Raw genomic sequence first — 21,237 nt, forward strand, 5'->3', positions numbered from 1 at the left:
CAATATGCTGGAGATTTTAACTTTTGAAACAAAAACCACAAAGAAGCACGAGTCTGAAGCATAAAGCCTCAATCATGCTGATAAGTAAGTGGTCCTAAAAGTTGAAAGTGAAAGCAATATACACCAAAAGAAAAAAAAGAAGTTTGCTTGATATTAATGCTAGCCTTTAAAACCAAAAATATGTTCTGTTACAGAAGACTGAAATCAGGGCTTCCATTAACCTTGTTAAAAAAAAAAAAATCCCATGAGCATGGATTTTTTTCCTAAGTCTCTTCATCAGAGCAGCATGGGGTCCCATTAGGCACCCTATTTTACTTTCACCTTATAAATAACGTTAGCTATTCGCTATTTCCATGGAAACCAAGTACAGAGAAACCCACTTAAATGAATACCGGTTAAAGGAATAACTTTTATTTTAGAAAGATTTTGCTGCTCTAGATGAACTCTACTGGGGAATACTATAAAGTCGTCTTTAGGTATAATTTTTAAAAATATATCTTTGGTATAAAGGAAGCTTATTACAGGTCCTATTAAATACGTACACTCCTTGCACTAAACTAAATATGCCAGACAGCATCATAACATTGAAGATACCTTTTCAATGCACTGCATGCGGGTTTAGATGCACAACACCCAATGACTATGCTTCCTCATGCACTGGGGTAGAATAATTACTCCTATGGGTCTAATTTAAACTAATAAAAGCAAGGAAATTCAGAAATAAGGCTACCATCACCTTGCAGTGACTAGAAATGAGCAGGTCCCACAACTGCAGGCACAGGCACAACTTACCACTCCAAAGAGAAGTGAACGAGGGAGCAAATAACTTAAGTTCCTAATCACTGTTATCAGGTCCAGGGATAGCAGATAATCAAAATTCCCTCTTCAACAAACTATTTTAACAAGTAATAACATGTATTCCTTAGTCAATTGATACATACATGCAGATAAAATAGAACCAGGTGACACAGAAATAGAACGTTCAAAGGATAAAATGCTGAGAACAAGATTTTGTAATTTCCAACTTTAAGTTGCCCTACATATTCTAGAAAAGACCATTACCGGTAGCTCATACAAAAGTTGCCAACAGGCAAGTGTACATAAAATAAAATGAAACTAACAAGGATAGTAAATTCAAAACTAATAATCCAGAGTTTCTAAAGACAGAAGGGGTAAGAAAACTAAAAGCTTTCTAGCAGTAGTGGCTGATGTCTTTAATAAGTTCAAAGACAAATTATGAAAGCAGTATTATCCTAAAGTGTGGTTACCAGTATTAAATTTACAATGTATGAAAAGAGTTAACATTCTCACACACATTTTTTTCCAGTATACCAACAGATCTACTTGTACTGCATGTTTTAAAAACATAAAATTACTTTCCTTGTTATGTTTCACACACTGTAAACATTGGCAAAATGATAACTGTTGAAGTTGGGTTAAGAGGTATGTGGGGTTTGCTAATATTATTCACTATGCTTTTGCATATGTTTTTAAATTTCCATGAAAAGAGGTTTTTAAAAATCCTACAAAGTGAAAACTCTTTTCTCAAATATGTTTTTCAGTATGTATAACCATGCAACGGATGAAATGCCTTGGATAGATCTTAGAAGCTATTGAATTTAAATCCAATATAGCCATTAACATTTAACCACAGCTAATTTCCAAGTTTTACTTTTCTTACCAAAACAATTCAGTTAACAGTTCAAAACCACTAGGAGAAATCTGGAAAAGGTCTATTTGCAACTACCAACTAATGAAATGCCAACAATGCCTAAAAACAAGGCATCACAGCCACATTTTGTACTTTACAGACTAAAGAAAGAAATTCTAGGGGCAGCTGGGTGGCTCAGACGGTTAAGCATCCGACTTCGGCTCAGGTCATCATCTCGTGGTCCATGGGTTCGAGCCCCTTGTCGAGCTCTGTGCTGACTGCTCTCAGAGCCTGGAGCCTGCTTCAGATTCTGTTTCTCCCTCTTGACACCCACCCCTGCTTACGCTCTGTCTCTCTCTCAAAAATAAATATTTTTTAAAAATTTAATAAAAACATTTAAAAACTAATCATTACGATAGCATTTCATTTTGTTTTTAAGAGAGACAGAATAAGATGGTGGTGGCTTTGGAGGGACTGATCAACAGCAGACGGGATAGCGTACACAGAGAAGAGATGGCAAAGAGACAGTAAAGAAAAGGGGAGAGGAAAGGCAACAGAGGGAGTATGCATAATAGATGTGCACCTCTCTATAACACAGTTAACGCACCCCTGAACCAGGCAGGTTTCCACGTAAGTCTAACAGTTCAGCCCGGGCAGCAGTGGCCCACCTTTTACAAATCGGGTAGAGACAGACTGATTTTCAAAACTGTGCAATTCTTTAAATCAACCCCAAAGACCTCATAGGGTCTACTTCTAACTCCTGCATTCATTAAGATTAAATACACTTCTAAACTTTCTAAAATTCCACTCACCCAAGAGAAGCCAACTTTTATAAGCCCTACATAAAGAAAATGTAATACTGTGCATATACTATACTAATTCTAGAACTACAAGGCTTCACTTACTGACCACTCTAGCAACTGTAAAGTAACATTACATTTTTTTTTTAATTGAAAGAAAACCATACAGTAAGTACCGCACTTTATCAAAACAAACTTGTTGGAATTTCTGCTCAGAAAGCAGAAACATTGTTTTAGGAACACAGACAAAATAAAATCTAGTAAATGCTTCTACCCACCTACTAGGCCTTTATGAACTGGTACAGTTGAGTAAATAAGAACAAAAAGTTAATGGAAGCTATTATTCTACTTTAACTCAAATGCTCATCGGTGGTAACACATGCCATATTCAGTGTGTTGTGATAAGCTGTTAAAAATACATTTGTCGAATCCTAGGGAAAAAACTCTACAGATCAAAGATCAAAAAGTTTCAGATCCGAATTCGTAGTGAATGAATAAAATTAATTCTATTTCACACTAATGATCATTCCCCCTCCCTCAATTACTAATTTCACTTACCAGATAGATACACACACACACACACACACACACACACACACACACACACACACTAATAGACGTATTAAAAACTCAACTACTTTGGGGCGCCTGGGTGGCGCAGTCGGTTAAGCATCCGACTTCAGCCAGGTCACGATCTCGCGGTCCGTGAGTTCGAGCCCCGCGTCAGGCTCTGGGCTGATGGCTCGGAGCCTGGAGCCTGTTTCCGATTCTGTGTCTCCCTCTCTCTCTGCCCCTCCCCCGTTCATGCTCTGTCTCTCTGTCCCAAAAATAAATAAAAAATGTTGAAAAAAATTTAAAAAAAAAATAAATAAATAAATAAAAATAAAAACTCAACTACTTTACCAAAAAACATCTTAATTCTAAGACCACTGTAAGGAAGAAACTTAAAGAGTTGCTTTTCTTATGATCAGCTTATTCTTAGGCCCAGTTTCTAGGCTCAATATAGGTAACATATGACAATTAAATATAGAAAGAAAATAACAATTACCATAAGAAAAGACCAGGCACCAGATGAGAGGAAATTTCACAAAGGCAAAATGCCCAAAATCAGAAGGCAAATAAATGATGTCCATCGTTACTAGAAAGCGTGTGTGTGCCTCTACAATTGTTTCCCTTAGTTATCCCACCCAAGCCTGTGTTCTCAAGGGTTAAACACATAATTTATCCTGAGCAGCCGACCCAGTGGACTTACCAGCTGATTAGGACTCTAGACTTTTGAGTTATAATGCCTAGTCTACTACTGACTCCATGCTAAGTGACATATTGTAAACCACATTACTATGTTGATGCAAAAAAAAAAAAAAAAAAGGCTTATATCACTAAGTCTTTTAGTAAGCATAAAGTGCCCTGAGATATTTTTTTAAAGTCTGTTAAAACTGACATATTCCCACATATTTTCTATTTCTCCCGGAACTTTCACAGACAAGAACTCATTAGATACACTTTTCCCATCCATACCTCTTCTCACCATGACATTTCAGGGAAAAAAAAACCCTCCTTTCCAGCTAAGCCCTCCATATTTACTCTTTCCCCATAATCTTCTAGTGGGACTATAACCATAACACTGTTAACAGCAGCTATTGCTTATCAAGTGTCTTAAGATTTCCTCATTTTATCTTCACATCAATCCTAGAAGGTTGGTACTATCATTCCCACATTGCAGATGAAGAAACTGAAGTCCAAATGAACAGCACAGTGCTCGTATAAGAGACATCTTTGTTGAAGGGAACATAAATAATCAGTCTAAGGTCACACACTCAACTTTAAGCGGTTGTACAGAGATTCCAACCCAGGGGTCAGACCACAAAGCTCAGGCTCTTTTCCCACTATGCAACATTTGTCTGAGGGCCTTGAGAAGCGAAGAAAGGAGTTGGGAATTAAGGTTAAGTTCTAATACCTAACAACAGTTACCATTTATTTAGTACCACTATGTGTCAAGAACTTATCGTAGTTTGTACATTAACTTACCAATTCCTCTTAACGGCCTCTCGAGCTATGGGCACTATTAATTATCCATGTTTTACTTATGAAGAAAGAGAGGCAGAGGCACAGAGGGTGAAGTGATTTGACCATTATCACAGAGCTACTGTAAAGTGGCAAAGCCAGGATTTGAACCCATGCAAACTGTGTCTACCTGATACTTGACCAGTGATCTTCATTTACTTCCATGCTAAAAACGTCCCTTCACCTGAATGGCATGAAAACAAAACTTCTAACCTTTCCAACAAAATTACTAAATTGTAAGCCTTCGTGCTTTGACTAATTAAGAGAAAAGTAGCAGTACTCTTCTAAGCATGCACACCAGACTTCTTTATAGGCACAAAGGATACGCCCCTAGTGATTAGATCATTGCACTGCTCAGGAAGTGGCACACTGTAAATCTGGTTAAGAGCCCCTAGCCCATCTCTCTCCACACTCAGACCCACGCTAACCATGCACTGCAAGGAACAGGCAATTCAGAGATGTCCCAGTGCAATCTCCTATAAAATGAATGTCACTCTGGAAATATCCAAGTGTGTATAGTAGTACCCTTCCAATACCCTTTCTTGTTCTTCCCAAACACCATAAAAAACACCACAAAAGGAATGAATGAATCTAAGCTACTTAAAAATCATAACAAATGTCCAATGATAACTACAAATTTAAATGAGAAAAAAAATGCAAAATTCTCATAGTTTTGTAACTTGTCCAAATTCTACATTCAAAAAAGGATGGGCCTCAAAAAAAAAAAAAAAAAAAAAAAACCTAGCCCTCTTTGAAAGTCTCAATTCTTAAGACTATCTTATTATCATAAATGTGCCTTGAAAGGTGAGCGAAAAATCCATTTTTACCTCAGATTCTGAATATTTTCATACACATATTTAAAACAAAAATCATTGCTGTTGCATTACAAGTTACTGGGCTTTTCACCCTAATATCTACTACTATGACAATGTGTTTAATTACATAAGTAAAAATGAGCATGGATTTAATATTGGTATACTAACAAGTTATGGGTAAAAACAAATAAATACAGAAGAACAGGACTGGACCTAGAGGTACTGAGAACTTGACACAATGAGAAAAGGAACTATGCAGCTCCCTCCATTGACATCGTAAAGTTGCCACATTTTCTGGGCTCTCTTTTGAATTAATGTGGCATCTGTTCCAAGTACAGCATGCTAACATTTTACTAAAAGATATTTTCATTCTACATTTGTATGTGGTTTGCTTTTTATTTGAACTCCTGTTTTATTTCAGTGGTCATTATTTCTTTATACCAACTTATCCATTTGGCATTCCTAATCTATCTCCCCTGTGCACAAAAAGGGTGGGGAACCATCAGTTTAAAACCCTCTAACAGCAATAATTACAATATGCTTTGCATATAGATTAAATAAAGAAAATAAGCAGCACAAAGATTTTTGTAGGCTTTTTAGTATCAGGTCCTGATAAGTTAACAGCATCTGTTCCTTTCAGAAAAAGATTTCTGCTCTGAAGTACTGGTAGGGGGGTGGGGGAAAGGAGAGGAGAGAAATAAACAAATACTAAATAGAATAATCCAAGTGACAAAGTTTGGTCTTCATGAAATGAGGATTTCAATAATTTGCACGTATCCAACTCCACCGAACGAGAACTGCTTTTTATGACATCCTCAAAAATGCTGCAGCAACAAGCCAAATACAACCACTTGTACTTAACATGCATGCTGCATACTCCACAATGTTACGTCATATCAGGCACAGAGAAGACGCTTACCAAGCTATCCTGCGTTCTATAAACTGCCTAACAACAACAGAAAAAGGCACTGCCATCTCTATAGTGGGAGTAAGAGCTGTCAGGGTGGGCAGCCTCTTCCCTTTGGTCAACTAGAAGAAAACAAATAAGGCTTATATTTCTGTCTTTTAAGCTCACCTCTCCCAAGGCCTTTACTCTCAATCTTTCAGCCTTTCTCAGAAAGAAAGGCTGTTTCTTTAAAATTAAAAAGCTGCAAAAGATCACTCCAACTTAAAAGCCCCACACCTTGTGCCAACTGTCCTCCAGGTGTCCCCATGGCTGCCTCTCTGCAGAAGAATGGAGCACTAGTCACCAAGTGGGTGCACCCACACCCTGCACATGGAAGGGGGCCATGGAAGGAATTATTACAACTTATATTTATATTTTTATTTTTTTTAACTTTTTTTCTTTGAGACAGAGAGAAAGCATACTCCAGCATGGGGAGAGGGGCAGAGGGAGGGAGAGAGGGAGGGAGGGAGTAGAGGGTGACAGAGAGAGAGAGAGAGAGAGAGAGAGAGAGAGAGAGAGAGAGATCCCTAAATAGGCTCCCTGCTCAGATCATAGCAGAGCCCGACACTGGGCTCAATCCCACCACCCTGGGATCGTGACCTGAGCCAAACGCTCAACTGACAGAGCCACCCAGGCGCCCCAGTATCAGCCTTTTTTAAATTGCAGCTTTCCCGTATGTTTTATAACATACATAAAACAGTAATTCAGAAAATTACATACAAATATACATTTACTGGTAGTCATAATTTTTTAAAGTTTGGAGACAAGAGGCTACAAAGGCCAAAAGTAAGAGAGGAAAATTAGGCTCTGCCATTAACTTACTCACATTCTTGTCTCTGCCTCAGTTTGACCATCCATGACATGAACTGAGCCTTCTGTACAGTTATAAGACTATTTTGAGAAATAATAAAATACTTTCAAGGGCATGCTCCGAGCCACACAAAGTGAAAAGCACATATGAATGCTACCGATGAGAAAACTCTTGAACTAGCTTGCTAAAACTGACTATACTGTAGTTTAAATAAACTGTCCAGGACACCTGGGTGGCTCAGTCGGTTTATCATCCAGCTCTTGGTATGGGCTCAGGTCATGATCTCACAGTTTTGTGGGTTCGAGGGCCACATCAGGCTCTGAGCTGACAGTGAGGAGCCTGCTTAAGATTCTCTCTCTCCCTCTCCCTGCCCCCCAACCCACTTGCACCGTCTCGGTCTCTCTCAAATAAAATAAAACTTAAAAACAAATTAAAAATAAATAAAGTAAACTGCTATGTCCTAGCAGATCCAATTCTTGGAATTTTAAAGCCAAGCTTCAGCACTACTAAATATGAGTCTAAAGAAGCATTAAGGCACCTCAGACACAAGGAGTGCATTCTAGAACTAGGAAGGCCTTTTTTTTTTTAATAAGGAAAAGTTTATTACCTATGAAAGAAAATGTTTCTAATTTAAAAATTACAAAGGTGAGGGGCGCCTGGGTGGCGCAGTCGGTTAAGCGTCCGACTTCAGCCAGGTCACGATCTCGCGGTCCGTGAGTTCGAGCCCCGCGTCAGGCTCTGGGCTGATGGCTCGGAGCCTGGAGCCTGTTTCCGATTCTGTGTCTCCCTCTCTCTCTGCCCCTCCCCCGTTCATGCTCTGTCTCTCTCTGTCCCAAAAAAAAAAAAAAAAAAAAAAAAAAAAAATGTTGAAAAGAAAAAAAAAAAAAAATTACAAAGGTGAATTATGAAATAACCTTAGCACCAAGATAAAACTCTCAAAGCCTTAATGTAGATTATATAAGGCCTTGCCTATGTCTTATTTTACACAATGCCAGAAAAACAAATGGCACTCGGATAATTTATCTTTTTCTTCTTTTGTTGCTTTAAAAAATGGGGGGTTTTTTAGGGGCGCCTGGGTGGCTTGATCAGTTAAGCGTCCGACTTCAGCTCAGGTCATGATCTCACGGTCCGTGAGTTCGAGCCCCGCGTCGGGCTCTGTGCTGACAGCTCAGAGCCTGGAGCCTGTTTCAGATTCTGTGTCTCCCTCTCTCTCTGCCCTCCCCTGTTCATGCTCTGTCTCTGTCTCAAAAATAAATAAACATTAAAAAAAAAATTTTTTTTTTAAATGGGGGGTTTTCAGTGTAACATTTGGTAGTGGTTAAGTGAGTAGGGATGGGAATGGGAGTAAGGTCAGCCAACACTCTTCACATAAAGATGAGAGTACCATAACTAATTCCCATGCAGGATACCTATCTACATGCCGATTAAGCGGTACTGGTTTGAGGTTCCATTAATTAAAATATTAAAATTATTTCCTCAGCTTTAAAACACTATTCTGATTTGTAAGTGTTGAATGAATGTCTCCTAACAACCAAGAAGAGAGCCCACCAGTTTAAAAAAAAAGTTATGTGAAACCATAATTGATCTCTTTATAAATAGTAGCTACCAGAATAAACTAGCAGAACTTAATTCTGAAATGATGTCTCCTAAATTACTTGCACAGGACAGAAAATGGTGTTGTCATTTTAAATTGGTTAACGTTTTTGAAAGTTTTAAAAATAACAATGACCATCTCTAAGGCATTAGGCACAAGTAAAAAGAACTTAAAATGCTTTTTGCCCCATAGGTAACCATCAATCTAGAGTGCAGGTTTATAACCTTAATGTATAAACCTTACCTCTCTCCTTTCTACCTCACTCCCACTTCCTAATGAGCAGTATTTTCAAGAACAAGTTTTTTAAATAGCCACTTGAAAAAGAGTAAACTTCAGGACGGTATCATGGTATAATTCTATTTATTTTTGAAATGGATATATATAGTACATATTTAAAACACAAGAAAATTTAGAAGTAGAACGGGATGACTTTAATTTTCTACTTTATAATAACTATATGGTTAGACTAACTCAGATGCACTGCCTTTATAATATGTCTTAAAAGAAAGGCCATTTCTCGTCAAACCCTCTAAAACTCTGACAGTTACCTAAGGACTAATTAAAATCGCCAATGTAAAATATTTGCACTTACTCAGAAAATGTATGAAATAACCTACCAAGCCAAAGTGCTCAAATTCAAACCTTAAGAAATAGATCTTCGTCCCCACTCCATGCTAGGCACTGTGCTTCACAACTGGCATACAGTGATGAACAAGACAGGCACTATCTCAAAAGCCTTCATTTCCATTCCATTCCAAAGCTCACTATTCCCAAAATAATCTAACCCAACCAAAATCAACATGAAACATTCTCAAAATGATATAGCATAGCTGTGGCCATTTCAGTAAATTAAAAACTTCTTTAGTAATTCATTTTCTAGGTTTTTAACAGGAATTATTACATAGTTTAACACAATATTACGGACACTTAAGAGGAAACGTTCTGGACTCAAACCTGGGCTTGAATTCAGGTGGTAGCATTTGCTACACCTATGTGATCCCAGGGAGGCCTTCATTTCCTCATCTATAAAATGGGGGTAGGGTAAGAACAGTAAATCCTCAGAATACTGCTATGAGAATTACAATTAAATGAGATCCTATATGTAAAAAGGCTTAGCACTATACATAATAAGTACTCGGTAAATGTTAAACCCTTATTATTATTGTTGTTATTAAGACAACAAATAACCCTACGGTACAAGAGCCGTTCACAACCTGCCAAATAGTCTTATATTTATGCCACTTTTCCAAGAACAAATACATATATCTGTGTAAGTTTGTATATTAACGTATAAAAATACTTTTCTTTTTTTTTTTATTTTATTTTTGGGACAGAGAGAGACAAGAGCATGAACGGGGGAGGGTCAGAGAGAGAGGGAGACACAGAATCGGAAACAGGCTCCAGGCTCCGAGCCATCAGCCCAGAGCCTGACGCAGGGCTCGAACTCACGGACTGCGAGATTGTGACCTGGCTGAAGTCGGACGCTTAACCGACTGCGCCACCCAGGCGCCCCATAAAAATACTTTTCAATATAAAAGCCCGTAATTGAAAGTTTTTATTACCATAACAACGCACCAGTACATTTATGATATTTATATATATTACACACACACACACACACAAAATGTATCAGTGGCACACTGTCAAGAACTATGCTAGAACAAGTTAAGAACTTGTCTGTTGGCCATGGACAGGGGGGTACTCAGATGATTCTAACTCATATACGAAAAATTTTTTTTAAAATATTAACATTGTTAACACGACATAGACAAACATCTTAAAATCCAGGCACCTACTAGTGATTAAAAACTCGATTTATACATACCACTTTAGTCTATAAAGTACATTCATGAGTATTATCTCACCCGGTCCTTTGAACAGCATAGTGAAACAGGCTTTTACCATTATCCCCATTGTACCACAGAGAAAACTAAAGCCCAGCAAGGCTGAATTTCCCAAGAGCACACTGCTAGTGACAGGACTGGTCTCAAAAGCCAAGTCCTCTGACATCATCACAGTTGTTTCACTTCCACTGGCCTGGGACATTTCATTAAAAAAAGACAGAAAACTGTGCTCAATATTGTAGGTGTGTCAGAGGACTCTACAGGGATTACTCACGGCTGCCCAGTTTTACTCTCCTTATTTCCGACTTTGGTATTTCAAAAATTACACGTGTGTAATTATAAAATGTAGATAAGGAGAATTCATCCAAATCTGATCTTTCCTGCATTGGCCAATTAATACTAGAGATTATTTTACCCCTTATAAAACTTAGCCTTTTGTATTTCCCTTCTTTGTAACCACTGAAATTTATTTCATTTTAATGTTGGGTCTTAAAAAGTCAAGTTAATATAAGATAAATAAAACCACTCATAATGTGGAAGCATATCCGATCAGATCCCACAAATTTTTGACACATCTAAAGAATCAAAATATTAACAAATTTCAGTTCATATTTATGAGAGAAAAAAGGTTAGTATTATTATAGTGCGTTGGTTTGTTGTGTAAACGAGTACTTAAATAATTACTACTAAAGGCAGAATCTTCCTTAAAAACACAGCAGCGCTCAGCAATAATATCCCATGAACTACATTCAAGCTGGAAAAAGCTGGAATAGATTCTGGCCAGGCAGGTAAGAAAGACACGATCTTGATTCCGTATACCCTCAAACTAAAGCACATACATCACAACTTATGCTTACATTTTACAATATTCCCAGATGTCTCTTTCCCTTCTCAAAAGCTAAAAGAGACTAGCCATGGAGATAAAAATATCCTACAAGTTCAAGAGCCTAAAAGAAGTTAGTGTCCTAAAAGAGAAAAAGAATGTAAAGACTTATGATTTTTTTGAACCTAACATTTTAAGTACAACCCACAGACCTGAAACTACATTTTCTTTCCGGGGCTGCTCACTGGTCTCCAATACATCAATCCTGTAACACCGTGAACTGTGGTGATGGATTGGTTCGTGCTTCTAAACACAACAGAATTTTTCCAAGGTTACTTACACTGTGACGTGAGGAACATTTTTGCAGCGTCTTACTTTCTTTTAATCAAACTACTTTGGATATTTTACCAGTGCACGCCTTATGAATGAAGAAATTTTCATTATTTTTTTGAACTTTCCAAAGTCAACCAAGGGCTGCAGTACAGTGACCAAGAGCTGAATCCTGGTCAAAATTCTGCTACTGGCTGGTTGTCTGACTTGAGGCACGTATCACTTAGGGAGAAACTGAGGTGCAAAGACATTTTACGTACAGCAAAAACTTCTAAGGAATTGCCACATCATCACCATAGGACAAAAATCTCAAGGTCTTATCAGAAACAGGCTAGGCTTCTAATCAGATAATAACGTCAAAAGAGAGGGGAAAATGGGAAGCACGCTGTTTATTTAATAACAAGAACCACCACTACTACTGCTGCTACTGCTACTTCTGAACATTTACTGAGGCTTTATTATGTGCCAGGCACTGTGCCACGCGCTTTCACAGACCTTAACATTTACTCCCTGCGACAACATACTGATATTCGTTAATAAAAGAATCAGAACTTTAAAGAACAAAAAGAATAGGAATTTAAACTCACAACTGAAAATATAAACAAATTGTTAAAGAAACCTTACCTTTTTCTCTTTCAGACTACATCTCTGAGTGGTAAATTTACACTAAAACTACATTAAGTTTCAGGAATCTGTCTTCCATTTTAAAAATACTAAGATTCAAGGGGTGCCTGGGTGGCGTAGCCGGTTAAGCGTCAGACTCTTGATCTCAGCTCCGGTCATGATCTCATCTCGCAGTTTGTGGGTTTGAGCCCCACGTGGGGCTCTGCGCTGATGGTGTGGAGCCTGCTTGGGATTCTGTCTTTCCTTCTCTCTGCCCCTCCCCCACTTGTATGTGCACGGAAATAAATATACAACAATTTTAAATAAAAAAATAATAAATACTAAGATGCAAGATGTTGACAATTATGACAGAATAATAAAAAAAAACCTCTGAGCTTAAATACGGGCACTGAATAACTGGCCCCATTCAAAGAAAAGAGAACAGCATATATCAGGCCCTACGATTATAAGCTCCTGATGCCCATAAGAGCAATCTATATGCTGTAATTGTAAAGTGATCTAGCACCACCACAGACAACAAAAAAATTTACAACTGCTAAGTTTTAAATATATAGACACACACATATACACATGTATCAGTTATTGTACATGTAAATCTTACAGCAGCTGATAAAACAACAACAAACTAATCCAAGATAAACTAAAACAGCAGAGTGTTTCTGAAGACTCACTTTAGAATAACAGCACCATGATAATTATAATATTAGCAATCAAATTTTACTTAGCAGAAAGTTCTTAGAGGCTTGGAAAGCTGTTTGTATAAAATGGAGTAGACAAGAGGGAAGGGTTCTCTGTGCTGTTTAAATCAACTACAGGTCCCAGCATGCAATGCTCTAATCCGAAGTTAAGCAAAAACCCGAAATGCATCCTGGGACTTGTAGTAAGCAAACCACTTCACTCTATCACTGTAAGTTTCAAGAAAGTCTGAACTATCTCGAGCACAATTTGACAAGATCTTATTATCAGGGCCTAGTCAAACTCAGATCTAACTTGTTTGCTCTCTGCTCCGGCAGGTTCTTTAGTACATATTGGAAAAGTATCAATATTTAGAACAACATTTTCACATTAGAAAAACCTCATACAGGATAAGCATATAAAAGAAATGCTTAAAAACAAACAAACAAAAAAAAAGGTTTTATACAATTAAAAAAATGTTTAAACCATGATACTCAAAGCCATTTTTTTAAGTTTGGTTGGATCAGTACCGAAGCTCTCTATCCCCCTCCCCAAAAAAGTTTTAATTGTTTTATCAGGTTTTCTCTTAACAGTTTTTCAAGTTATATTTTATATGTAATTTTTCTCACAGAAAATTCTCATACAAAAACATTTACCATACTCTAATAATGCACATTAGGAAATATATTCTTAAAGTAATACATACACATAACACCATCACACACACAAAAACAATAATACTTAAGTTTCTCTTTTGTCAAGTCCTTACTCAATTATTTTTGCCCTCCACTCCTAGCCCCTCATTTCACACACATACACGTTTCCAGAAAGAACACTCAGGAAAAAAATATGCCAAGTACAGACTCATTTCTCTCATCCACTGACCTCTTCTAAAAACACAAAAGATTTTTTTTGCCTATCAACAACACGTCCAAACCCAAACAGGTAACTTTGAGCCATTATTTATGTATTTACAGTTTCTACACACATCCCTATTTCCTGCAAGACTGAGGAAGGAGGCTGGGAAAAAACTAAGTGCAATCTGCATCAGGAGGCCTAACACAGGTGGTGGGTTATTTTCAGGCAACAGCACCTTCACAAACATGCTGTGGAATATAGTCCAAGAAATTCCTAACAAGGAAAGATAAGCTGGCACACAAATTTAACACAATCCAGCTAAAAATCACCTGCAACACATGTTACTACGTTTCACCATAAAAGTGACAGGCTACTACAGGATCTGAAGCTTCATCAATACAACATACTGTCCATAAGGCCAGAGACAGCAGTTGCCATGGTTACTATCACCCACTTTTATCAGGAAATTATTGCCATTATTCTGAAGTTTTGGGTACTTATTTAAAAATCTAACAAAAAAAAAACAGTCTAGGGTTTGACTGCTAATTGAATGAATGAATCAACTACTGTCTGATTTGTAAGGATGCTGCTTTAGAGATGCACATGGTTAACAATACTTGGATCTGCAGCAGAAAAAAATCAATTCCTTTCTGCTGCTCCTTCTCCTCAAGTACTGACAGTTTGTATTCTCAATGCAGCCAAAACAATAAAACAAAACCCATCTTTTTGGCTTCTGTGTTTAAGTTCTTTTTTGTCCCCTAGGCCCACAGAGTCAAAATAAAGCCTAGATCACCAACCTGTTAGGCCCCATTCCCTTCCTATCACCCTATTACCAATTCACTTGTCTATTTAAAAAAACTGAAAACATTTCCATTGATGATTCCAAAATATAGGAAAGAACAGTTTCCTTCAACAGAGACCTGCTATTTTTTATTTCTTAAAACAGGGGGAGGCCTTGCAACGTATTGGAGGAAGAGAAATGGAGGGGTATTCAAACTGCCACACAAGTGTCTAGTGTAAGAAAGTTGCTATAGAAAACCCAAAGGTTGACTGAACCTCATATATTATCTCGAAAAGGGAAGAGTTCACCACCACCCCCAGTTTAACACTGAACTGATAGACAAGTAAATCAAAAGTTATTCTTAAACATCTATTTCAGCATTCTCACAAAAGATAACTCCAAAAATTTAATACACAAATAAGAATTATATGAAAGCCTAAAAAAGAGCAAGCCACATATACACACAACAAGAAAATATATGCTATTTAAGAAGTAATTATCTACAATAAATTTAAAACAGCGTTAGCATATTACCTCCTTAAAAAAAAAAATCTCAAAGCAGCAAAAATACACACCTGCTAAAGTTAAAGTGATCAAAATATACTGCTATGCTCCTAAAGAATACTTAGAGCCTACTGAAAAGCCTACGTACAAAAAGTTCCTGAGAAGTCAACAAAAATCACGATTATTTCCCAGGACAAATTAACATGAAGATTCAAACATACTTCAAGAAATCAAGTCTGAATATAGATACGAAGGAATTCTGTCAAAGGTTAGAGACCTAAAACTTTAATCCCTTCCTTTTCTCCCTTCGAATAGCAATTAAATACAAAAGACTTCGGCAATAAAATACTAAGAATACAAAATTTAAAAGCATATTACCATAACCCTAACTTCAGTATTTCCTTAACAAAAAACAAAAAAACAAAAAACCAAATTTAAGCATTCACTGTCCGTAGGATAAAAAAGTTAATACTACCCTGGGAGGTTTCATTTTTATCTAAACAGTCAAATGTTTTTCTCACTTCACACAGAAACAAGTTTCTATATATAATTTCTAATTAAAGGGGCTATTTCATAAAGAGCAGTCACTTCTAAAATTTAAGATACTAAACCTTTTGAAATGCTCATAAACACCAGGACTCCCAATTATCTCTATTTTATTTTATTTTCGTACAAATTTGTGAGCAGAGTCTATTAAAAAAGCTACAAATCAAGGCTCTGAGTTTTAAACTTTGGGGTTATTTTTGCGCAAAAAACATTTCAGTGCACTCCTCTAGATTTGAGTAGTCATTTCCTCAAGCATCCCTCTAAAAGAGGCAAAATGATATACACATGTACCTAATACTAATACATACAGATATACTTCTTTTTCACTTTGAAACAAGCTTGAAGGCTTTAGTTAGTACGAATTTTTCAGAAAGTTAACAGAATCCCTCAAAACAATCAAAACCTTAACTGTGACATCTGTTACTCTGTGTGTTAATGAAAGTCTATAGAAGAATCCAGGAACTTAAATATTCACTAAAATCAACTACTATCACATCAATGAAAAAATGAAGGAAAATTTTAATGGAGGATACACATCTCACAGGATCTACAAAAAGAAAAATGATCTTTATTTTTTAATTATGAGAAACTGCCTCCACAGCAGTTTTTAAACAAAGCTTCAAGACTGTTAACAAAGAGCTTTTTGGTAACCACAGTAGCATTAAAAAAAAAAAAAAATCAGAAAGTGTTGGGGGGTACACTTTTAACGTGCTCATTTCCCAAATCATGGGGATAAAGTTAACATTTTAAAGACAGAAGTTTCTGTCCACGTATTAATTAGTTACCCATCTCAACATCTGCATGGCTTCTGATAATTTACAAAGAACTTTTACCATGTATTATCTCATTTGATCTTACTGAGAAAAAAAGTACAGTATTATGCCTAGAAAACCGACGAAATGCAAAGCAGGTTCATCAGATTTTCTACCCATTTCTAACTTTCTAAAACTTTGATATAAAACTTTGCAAGCTACCACCGTCGCATATTTCCAGGGATAAATCAACTCGCCTAACACTAATAGGGTTTCAAAGGAGCATGTGCTGTAGATGCTATGAAACTACTTTCACCTTTATGCAGTTATTGTTACTAATGTACATATCAGCAATGACCTATACTCACAGATATAACTTTACTTACAGTTCAAGAATCTCTTTGGAGACCAACTCAAAGACATCAACCACATACATGTATTTATGAAGGTGAGTGCCTAAGAATTTATCCATTAGGATTACTGTCCATAGATGTGAGACATAAACACAGAAATTAAAATTTTTCCATACAGTATCTCCCTTTCCAGAATTTCAAGTATCCAATATCCTAAATGTATTAATATTACAGGGATGACACAAAAACCTAAAGCCCCAAGTCAGACCAACTTCTTTTGTTTATAGCCAGTGCACGGTAATTTCTTCACATAAGTGTTCAACACCCCACTCACCAATACAAAACTAACTGATCATCAAAATAATTCTAAGAGCACTCTGTACGTAAGTGTGTCCACAATAACAAAGCTACTTTGCATAATATTGTAAGCAGGTAAAAAGCAATCAAACATTTCAGTATCAAATAACAAACAGTTTATTAATGGACTTTTTTAAATGGACTTACTCAAAGTTCTTTCTGGAACTTTAAAGTGTTAATCCTGCTGCTTAGTTGAAGCTAATAGAGCTATAGTAAGTAGCAAGACCCTCAGAATTCAGAGATCGGCTCTATCTTGCTGTAGCACCTCCTGCTGGATAGCATTTAGAGTTCTTCATGTAAGCAGAAGAAGAGTATTTCTGAGGCAGCTTCTCCCAGATGACTGAATGGGGAAAAGGATGAACCCTTCAAAGCTAAAAGAGGGCCCTGTCCATCACTTATGTCTCTTAAAGAGAAAAATCTGGCATTGGTACGACTCTTTTTAATCTATCACTATTCTGGTTCCATAAAGACCTGCCTGAGTCCAAAGTGCAACATGCTTAAATAAAGCTTGCAAAATTATCTCCAAACTACCTTTAAAAGCCTTCAAAAGCACTCAAGCAAAAGACTTTATTACGGCCAGTCAAGCAATGCCAGTCATATTCAAATACCATTATGTTAACAAAAGCAAAAGTCTGATAAAAAAAAAGCACCTGGAATATTTTTAACATATTAGCCAGAAGTTTGTGTTTTGAGAATTTTCTGCACTATTACTATGCTCCCTTTAAGGATAGTTGTCTATCTACTTAAGTTTTAAGTACAGAAATTTTTTGAAACAGGAGTATAACTGCACACAAAAATTTCCTCCTTCCATCAAGAAGTATGTCTTGATATTTTAAAATGTATTCTTCAGACATTTTTAATAGCCCCTAATAAGCTAGTGTTAAGCCCACAACGTAGAGTCCATTTACAAGTGAAGACAGGAAAAAAAGAATAGAAAGGAACTTACCAAAATCAAAATGAATAATAGTATTTCCAGTAAAAATGTAGTAACAGTTTCCTACAATGCTGTGAAACCAAGTAAATTGTGAAACTTAAGAAAAAAAAGGGAGGGAGGGGGCTACTCTTCAAAAACCAAAAGCAAAACTGACCTATTTATTTCTAGTGCCCAAATGTGAGACAACACCAGATGTAAACAAACAACATAAACACTGAAAAGTACACTTAGATGTCTTAGTCCCAGTTTCAGTCCCCTTACCAGGCCCTCGATGAAGCCAGAGACGTTCATGAGTATCCTCTCCAAAAGGAGATATTCTAGCTCCCTGTCCTAAAGAACTCCTATAAAGTGTGCCTATGAAAAGGCTTCCTTCCTAGAGTGCACAGCTGCTTCAAAAAGAGAAAAAAACAAAAACAAAAAACTTTCACAACCCAAATTAATCTGATTCTAATATTCAGCTATCAATTATTAATACAGGAATGTTCTCCCTTTAACGTCCCCAGCTTAAGCATCTACATTCCTGACACCTACCATTAACAAAAAACGTACAGCTTACATCCCGGCTATGGGGCAAATCTCTGAAATCCAAAACACAGCCACAAAGTTCACTGTCAAGGCCAACGCTGAGGCCCACACACGCCCGGACCTTAACTCACATTTGAAATTCTAGAAAGCCACACTTGCAGACATCATTTAAAAACAACACAATGTGGACGTGCAGAGTGAGATCCTCTACTTCAAGACCTAAACAAAGAATATTTCAACATATGCCCTGAATATGATGACACCGGGTTCACCAATGAAAACAAAACCTGCCTACCATTAGCAGTCCTACCCTCATCTCAACAACTCAACTACTTAGAAATCACTCTCAGCACATCTGCACCCTACAACCGGCGTGTGGCCTTCTCCGGGGGTGCAAGCCACAGACAAAGTTGAAGCGAGACATTCTTCCCCTGGTGCCCAATCTCGGTATCAACCCCTCCCCTACCAGGGCCACCTTGCTGCTACCCACCATAGCGAACGTGGTCAGGGGAAAAAAAGAAATCCTAACAGCACCGCTCAGCAGAATAAAGAGACCAAAGAGAGGATGACGAGAAGTGTTGGGAACTGCGTGCACGACGGGGCTGGACCAAACGGAAAGAGTCCCACTCCGCGCGCCCCTCCCCCCGGCGGGGGCGCGGGCGGGGGAGGGGCGGCCGCGGCCCCTCTCGGAGCGGCCTGCCGGCCCCGGCCCGCGCGGGGTCCCGGGGGCGCCCCGCGGCCGCAGGCGGCGGGGGCGAGTGCGGGAGGGCCGGCCCCGGGGTGAGGGGTGCAGGCAGACTCTCCGGAATAACAAGTTGCAGAAGAAGAAGAATAAGCGGAATTTCCCCAACGCTGCTCCGGCCACCCAAGACAAATGCACCAACACACACACACACACACACACACACACACACACACACACACACACACAGTCGGGCCCGGCAGCGTCAGCAGCCGCAGCTTTTTTTTTTTTTTTTTAAACCAGATCCCTCAGTCACCAAACAAGATGGTTTTCAAAAAAAAAAAAAAAAAAAAAAAAAAATTAATTAATTAATTAAATAATCATAATAAAAACTTCCCCCCGACAGCATCCGGGGGGGGGGGGGGGCAGGGTGATGAAGGAGCCAAGGCGACCATCCCCGGGCCGAGGGACAGCCGAGGGGGCGGACGAGGCTCCGCGCCCCCCGCCCCCGCCGGCGGCCCCCTCCCCGGCCCCCCGCCGGGACAATGTGACGCCCCCTCCCCGCCACCCCCGGCGCGCCGCCTCTGTCACCCGCTTCGGCCCAGCACTCAGCGCCCAGGCTCCCGAGGCTGCTCATAAACTTACTTCCAATTTATCCTGGGGAGGGGTGGAGGGCAGAGGGAAGGAAGGGGGAGACAAGGTTTTTCCATTGTCTTTTTTTTAGGGGGGGAGGAATAGGAAGGGCACGCAGGGGGGCGCCCCGAAGGGGAAGTTATTGCTCAAATCTCAAGTTGACTGAGGGGTCCTGACGAGAACACCCCCCTTTCCCTCCTCCCTCCCACACACCCCTCCCCTCCCCCTACCTCCCCCCCACAACAAACTCCAAGCAGGCAGCCCCAGTTCCTCCCAGAGACAAACACCAGAGACAAGACAGAGACAGGGAGAGGGGGAGAGGGGGAAGGGGGGAGGGAGGGGAAAGAGAGCTACTCAAGAAAAAAAGAGGAGAGTGAGGAGAAGAGAGAATGGAAAAGCTGGGATACTGCACCCTCCTGCTGCTGGCTGGTTGTCCCCCCTGGCAGCTGGAGGCAGGAACTCTGAGCAGGAGAAGCAGGAGGAGGAGGAGGAGGGAACTCTTCTTCATGGGGAGGGAGGGAAGAAGCTGGAGCTGCTGCTGCTGCTTCTGCTGCTGCTCTGGGCCTCTCGCACTTTTTAGATATTAGTGTGTTAAGATGGTAGGTTGTTCCCTTCTCCCTCCTCCTCCTCCTCCTCTCCTCTCCCTCTCTCTCTCTCTCACTCACTCTCTCTCTCTCCCTCTCTCTCTCTGGGCTGTTTCTTTCCTCCTCTTCCCCAGGCAAGGGGGGGTGGGGAGGAGGGGGTGGGGGGAGGAACTGGATCCTCCTCCTCCTCCAGGAGAGACACACACAGGCCCCGGGCCGGAATAGGGGTGGGGGGGAATCAGAGCAGCAGGAGAGAAACTGTGGGAGACAAACAAGCCCAACTCTTCATCCTCCTCCTCCTCCTCTCAGCAGCAGCAGCGAGCACCACCAGCCCATTCACCACCCGGCCCCGGGCCGCAGCACCTCCGCCGCCTCAGCCCGGGGATCCCTCCGCCCAGGCCCAGACACACTCGCCCGCGCGGGAGCCCGCCGCGCGGCCCCGCCGGCCCGCCGCCGCCGCCGCCGTGCGCGCCCCCGCCGCTCCCGAGAGCCGGGCGAGAGGGACTGGGGCTGGGAAAGCGGGGACGAGGGCGGGGGGGGAGAGGAGACGCCAGGGTAGAGGGGCACGGCGGGGAGGGAGGGGGCCGCCGGGCGGAGTTGTACGGCGGCCGGCCCGGGCCCCCGCGTCTCCGCCGGCGGCTCCTGGGCCGCACGGGCCCCCCCGGGGTCGACGGGGCGGCGGCGGGAGGGGCGGCGGGGGCCCGCGGCGGCGCTCGGGCGGGCGGACTACTTGACGTGTCGGTGCGGCGAA

General features: G+C 39.9%; 1 protein-coding gene across 19 annotated transcripts in view; it reads right to left on the reverse strand.

The window, feature by feature from the left end:
• PHF21A (PHD finger protein 21A) overlaps positions 1-20,846 on the reverse strand; it is a 198,084-nt gene extending 177,238 nt beyond the window's left edge. For 4 of the 19 annotated variants that reach the window (XM_058688768.1, XM_058688776.1, XM_058688767.1 and 1 more), the window contains exon 1: positions 20,315-20,844. The gene's annotated coding sequence lies outside the window, so the exon portion shown is untranslated. Of the gene's footprint in view, positions 1-17,275; positions 17,476-18,074; positions 18,099-19,077; positions 19,209-20,314 lie in introns of those variants that run through there. The other 15 variants (XM_058688789.1, XM_058688782.1, XM_058688780.1 and 12 more) reach the window with 7 other exon arrangements.
• Positions 20,847-21,237: the final 391 nt, after the last annotated feature.

This window comes from Neofelis nebulosa, chromosome 10 (assembly GCF_028018385.1).
Source record: "Neofelis nebulosa isolate mNeoNeb1 chromosome 10, mNeoNeb1.pri, whole genome shotgun sequence".
NCBI lineage: Eukaryota > Metazoa > Chordata > Mammalia > Carnivora > Felidae > Neofelis > Neofelis nebulosa.